Raw genomic sequence first — 6,000 nt, 5'->3', positions numbered from 1 at the left:
TACTGTCTTTTTTAAAAAAAGCCGGGGAAGGAAGACTTCAACCAGATAAAATTAATGAGAGTAAACAAATTAGCTCCCAATCAAAGCAGAATTTGAGCAGTTCTGGTAGTGAAAAGTCTTCAGAAAACACTTTGTAATTAAAGTACTACATGAGGAAGTATAACCAGAATCTAATTGGAAGAGACTTGCTCTCCCAAAGATTAGTGCAATCATTCTTGAGTTAAAGGCCTTGCAGCTGCCCTACCCAGCACCACCATGGTGCAGTGAATGAACAAAATCCTCACAATCAGGCAGAACTGCTTTCAAACCTTTCCAAGTCAAATCATTTATAAAGTAGGGAAAACAGTATCTCCATTGTAGGGTAGTTGGGACGATCATATAGAAAAATACATATTAAATACCTAGCACAGCGTCTGATGCATTAAAGTTGCTCAACAAATGGAAATTCAAAAACAAAACCAACAAAAGGAAACCAAAGACTTATAACCCAAGATCACCCTGAAAATCAGCAAGTGGATCAGGAAAAAAAAAATTAAAAATGGGAAGAAATAGGTTGTTGATAATGTATCCACCCACCCACCCCCAGTCTCCCGTGTACCATGAATATTTTGAGGACCTTTGTAATGGATGAACTCCCTTCTCAAAGGGACTGTAGGGAATAGTCACCTAAGGACTATTCTCATTCCCTGTCCTGAAAGAGCTTCTACCTTTTTTCTTCTTCCACCATTTTATGTTTTGAGGTTAACTAACTTGTTTTTTCCCAGTGTACCACAGTGATCATTTCTTGCTATCACAAACTATCCTGGAGGCCAGCAGAGTTCAAATGGGTACTAGACTGAAGTAGGCAACTCACTAGTAGTTGTGGTGCCCTTCCAATTGCCCAGGAGTTCCTCTGGTACCTTGTTTTAGAAATGTCCTAAATGTAGCACCCAACTGGGTTCTCTTCTTCAGTTTTTGAGACCATACCATCTGAGTGATGAAACATTGCCTTTGCCTGGGTTGACAACATCCTTGACCCAAAAGAAAGATCATCATTTTCTCACAAAAAGCATATCTTCCTTTGTATGCCTTGGGTTATGTCAGAGACAGGTTACTGACTCTACTTCTGGATGGAATTCATATTTTAAGAGCAATTTGTAAGACAAAGAGGTACTTCAGCAGGACCCTAGGAAATGGGAGTAAGAACAGATTATTTTGACAAGTGAGAGAGGAAGAGTATTCCAAAGACTGAGCCAGTGCACAATGTGTTACAAAAATCAATGAAAGCACATATGAAAGAACCCTGAAGACAGATCAATTCAGAAATTCTGTCCTATCACTGGAGTTGGCTTACAGATCCCTAACCCTGCAATCATAGACCCAATTTTCCCAGTTTTCCTAACCCTGGAGTTGCTGTTCCATGATCCCAAGGCCAAGGTCCCAGTGAATTCCTCAGTGAAATGCTGCATGGTGAACAAAGTGAACTCAAGTAGAAAGGAATCAACATATAATGAACACCTACCATGTGCCAGGCATTGCATAGCATATTTTTAAACATATTATCTCAGTTAATCCTGATAGTAATAGCATAAAATAGACAATATAATCCTATTTCACAGGTACAGAAACAAAGACTCTGAGAAGTTAGGTAACTTGCCCGAAGTTCAGTTTTAGAACCGCAATTGCACCAACTCTCCCTGTTTCAGAACCCATTCTCATTTCTCTATTCTACCACATGTTCATCAAGGACTTCATCCATTATTCAGCATCTTTACATACAGGTGAGAACATAATGTGTTACATACCTATAACACATTATCTTCATTCCATCATCAGTTCTTCAACTTGTACACAAAGCTATCGAGAGAGCATCAACGACTTTCAGAAATCCATGTAACACAATGTCACCCTCCTTTTCTACAATTTACTAGATATAACTGGACGCTTAGTAACAGACACCTGTACTGGCCATCTATTGCTGCATAATAAACCATCCCTTGGGGCTTCCCTGGTGGCGCAGTGGTTGAGAGTCCGCCTGCCGATGCAGGGGACACGGGTTCGTGCCCCAGTCCGGCAAGATCCCACATGCCGCGGAGCGGCTGGGCCCGTGAGCCATGGCCACTGAGCCTGCGCGTCCAGAGCCTGTGCTCCGCAACAGGAGAGGCCACAAGAGTGAGAGGCCCGTGTACCACAAAAAAAAAAAAAAAAAAAAAAAAAACCACACATCCCAAAATTAGTGGCTTAAAACAACAATTTATTATATCACAAGATTCTGTGAATATTGGGACCATTCTTTATTGGTCTTGCCTGGACCCACTGATGAAGCCACATTTAGCTGATGGATTGGTTGGGTACAGGGTTAAATTGGGACAATTTGAGGCAACAGGGCCACTCTCTCCATGTGGTCTTTCATCAGACTTCTTCACAGCATGGTGATCTCAGGGCAGCTTCCAACAGGACAAGGCCCAGTGCAAAAGCACTTTTCAAGCCTCTACTTGCATCACATGTGCTGATGTCCCATTGACCAAAGCAAGTCTTATGGCCAAGCATAGAGTCATTGTATACCCAGGGGCATGGATACCATAGGACATAATATATTGAGGGTTATTACTATAACGAGGTACCACAGTCTTCTCCCTGGCCCTAGTGATTCACATTCCTCTTCTTTGAAACTATCAAGAGCCCATCCAATCATGGCATCAAACTACAAGTCCAGGATCTCCTGATCTGGCTCAGGTCCAGATGTGGTTGAGGCTCCTCAAGGGCAATTCCTCATGCAGCTTCTCAGGTGTGGTTTCTCACCATTCAGGGACTCATGGACAGAAAAAACAACTTATCTGCTCTACACATACCCAGCATACAACTGTGAGAATGGAATACCCAATAGGCACTCCCATTTATAAGGAGGAGGAACAGGGAGCCACATAGCAGCCACTGGTCCATAGCAATTCTGAAATCCAGCCACACAAATGTTGCAGAGCCTCCTACTCTGAGTATGGGAAATGGTTCTTTGCTAGAGTCTAGTTCTATCCACTGGAAGTGGTTAGCTCTGCCCTCTGAAATGGTCTTCTTTTTCAATAAGAAATAGCCTTTGTTTGCAGCTGAGTAAATTTCTCAGCTTACTTCCTGCATGCTTTGGTCTAAACTGGCCCAGTTCCCTTATAAACTTTGTGGACTTCCCACACACCAGGTTATAGTTCATTTCATTAGACAAAAGCTACACTAACAATTATTTTTAAGATGGGCCTCTACTTTGGTCAGCATGTCAAGGTGCTATGGGAAAAATGCCCTTAAGATTCCTAGAAGCCCTTTTATCTAGCTAAGAGAGTCTGGTAGACACCATTTAAAATCTTACTGTGGTCTTCACAGAGTCTTATAGCCACACTCCTGATTTGATCTGTATCCTGAGGTCATTTCTTACTTTGAGAATTTTTTGCAGGTTGAAGAGACTGGAAATGTGAAATGGTTTCATTTCCCAGCTCAGCATATCCTGGACCCTCCATATGTACTTTAAATTCTTCTTACAAATGGAGCAGTTCTTTCTTTAGTTCCTCTCTCCTCATATTCTATTATATATAACTTTTAAAGAGTTAATTGACCCCCTCAGCATTCTAAGTGGAAATCTTAAGCCACATCCGCAACTTGATTAAGTACATTTTCTGTCTTCCAATTACTGGAGGTGACAGTGTTGCCAGTTGTGTCACTATTATATATTATGCAGTACCCTTTATCAGCCTCCAGGAACAGTTTCCTCTCAGGTCTTCCAGTCTCCACCAGCACTCTACTTGCTGTCCTTATAACCTCTGCCAGACCCTCAGTCCCAAAGCCAATGCTACATAGTTTAGGTTTTTAATACAGCAACGTGCCACTTCTGCGTATCAATTTTTATATCAGTTTTCCATCTCTGTAGCCAACTCTTCCAAACTTACTGACCTCATGATTATCACTATTCCATGTTAGCTGGATCATTCTTCTGCTGGTCATGTCTTGGGTCACTGATGCAACTGCATTCAGCTGGGAGGGTTGCCCTTGGTTACTGGACTTAACTGGCCTCTCCTACCACATAGTATTTAATTCTGGGCTTCTTCATTGCATGGTGGTCTCAGGGTTCTAGGAGGACAAGCCTCAATGTGCAAGTGCTTATCAAATCTCTGCCTCCATCACATTTGTTTATGTCCATTGGCCAAAGCAAGTCACGTGGCTGAGCCCAATGTCAATGCGATAGAAGAATGTATAAGGGTGTGGACACTGGTAAGTATGATTCATTGGGGTCATGGTTATAACAATCTTCTACAGCACTAAAATGTAAGTTTTTGGTTTTTCTCTGTATCTTCATTCAAGTGTATAGCCCAATATATTTTGTTTACCTAGGCATATCTGGTATATATTAGTTTAACTGAATTGAAGAGGCACAGAGTTTTGGAAACAAAAGGACCAGAAAGGCTAAGACTGCTACATCCTTGGAGATCAAAATACTATAAAACAAAGCTAACCACTAAAAGAAATCTCTTCCCACCATCTTTCCATATTCTTGTGAATCAAATATATTTCTGCCCAAAGATAGTCTTTAGAGTGTCATGAATTTCAAATAAATAACGTTCACTCATTAATCTTGTCTCTATTATGGTCATAAGCAATCCCAGAAATAAATTATATATGTATTTGAAAATTTTCTGATCCCAAACAACTGTGTGAACATCAGAATAATCACATAGTGTATATTCCTCAGTGTTTGCACAAGAGAAAAGGAATTGAATAGAAGTATTGGCATTTCAAACCCAGTATTTGAATTTTGCTTAGATCAGACATGAAACTTGATTTGTCTTTCTCATCTGTCTTTCTCATCCCTGGGGGGATACAGGTATATTGAGTTTTTTACTAAAATAAAGAGAATCAGGAACGTGTTTTAATGGCCTCAAAAGTTCTCTTCCCATCAATCATTTTCTCCAGAAGAGGCTGGGGTTTTTCATCAATAGTAGTGGGTTGGGCTTCCCTGGTGGTGCAGTGGTTGAGAGTCCACCTGCCGATGCAGGGAACACGGGTTTGTGCCCCAGTCCGGGAAGATCCCACATGCCGCGGAGCGGCTGGGTCCGTGAGCCATGGCCGGTGAGCCTGTGCGTCCGGAGCCTGTGCTCCGCAACGGGAGAGGCCACAACAGTGAGAGGCCTGAGTACCGCAAAAAATAATAATAATAAAATATTACTGGGTAATGACAAACACATTTTGAAACTATCTCTTGATTAATGATTCCTTGCCTTCAAGAATTGATAGGCCATAAAACTCTGTGCTAAAAGACACATTCTTCCCTTGTTACCATTTGTGATTCTAAGAATCCAGATACGTTTGCTCTATTTTTCCCCCATGAAGCAGAATATCCCATCAAAGTATGACAAGAGGGGCTTCCCTGGTGGCGCAGTGGTTGAGAGTCCGCCTGCCGATGCAGGGGACGTGGATTTGTGCCCCGGCCCGGGAGGATCCCGCGTGCCGTGGAGCAGCTGGGCCCGTGAGCCATGGCCGCTGGGCCTGCGCGTCCGGAGCCTGTGCTCCGCAGCGGGAGAGGCCACAACGGTGTGAGGATGCACTGAGACTTTTATTTGCATGTGGTGGTTTTCTGTTCTGTTTCATTTGTTTGCTTGCTGGCTTGTTACACTATTTAACCCTCTGCCTAAGTTTCCAGTCCTAGCACTGCAAATGATGTTCCTACCCCAATCTAGGGCACGGCGGGAGGAATTCTTGAGCCTATTCTTTGGGACCAGATGGCGTCACTAAAGCATTCCAAGCTGAGGGCAGAGAGGAATGGATATCCTTTTTAGTCGCCAGTTGAAACACCTACTACCAATTAGTCCTGATAAGCACATAGAGCCTACTGTGATGATGATGACAAGAGCCAGCGTTTATTGATCTCTCACTGTGCCAAGCGCTGTTCAAAGCACTTTACATGGATTAACTCATTTAATCCTCACAACCCTATGAGGTAGGTGTTATGACTATCTCTTTATAGAGGAGGGCACTGAGTTGTAA

This window comes from Orcinus orca, chromosome 1 (assembly GCF_937001465.1).
Source record: "Orcinus orca chromosome 1, mOrcOrc1.1, whole genome shotgun sequence".
Taxonomy (NCBI): domain Eukaryota; kingdom Metazoa; phylum Chordata; class Mammalia; order Artiodactyla; family Delphinidae; genus Orcinus; species Orcinus orca.
This window is presented reverse-complemented; position numbering follows the sequence as displayed.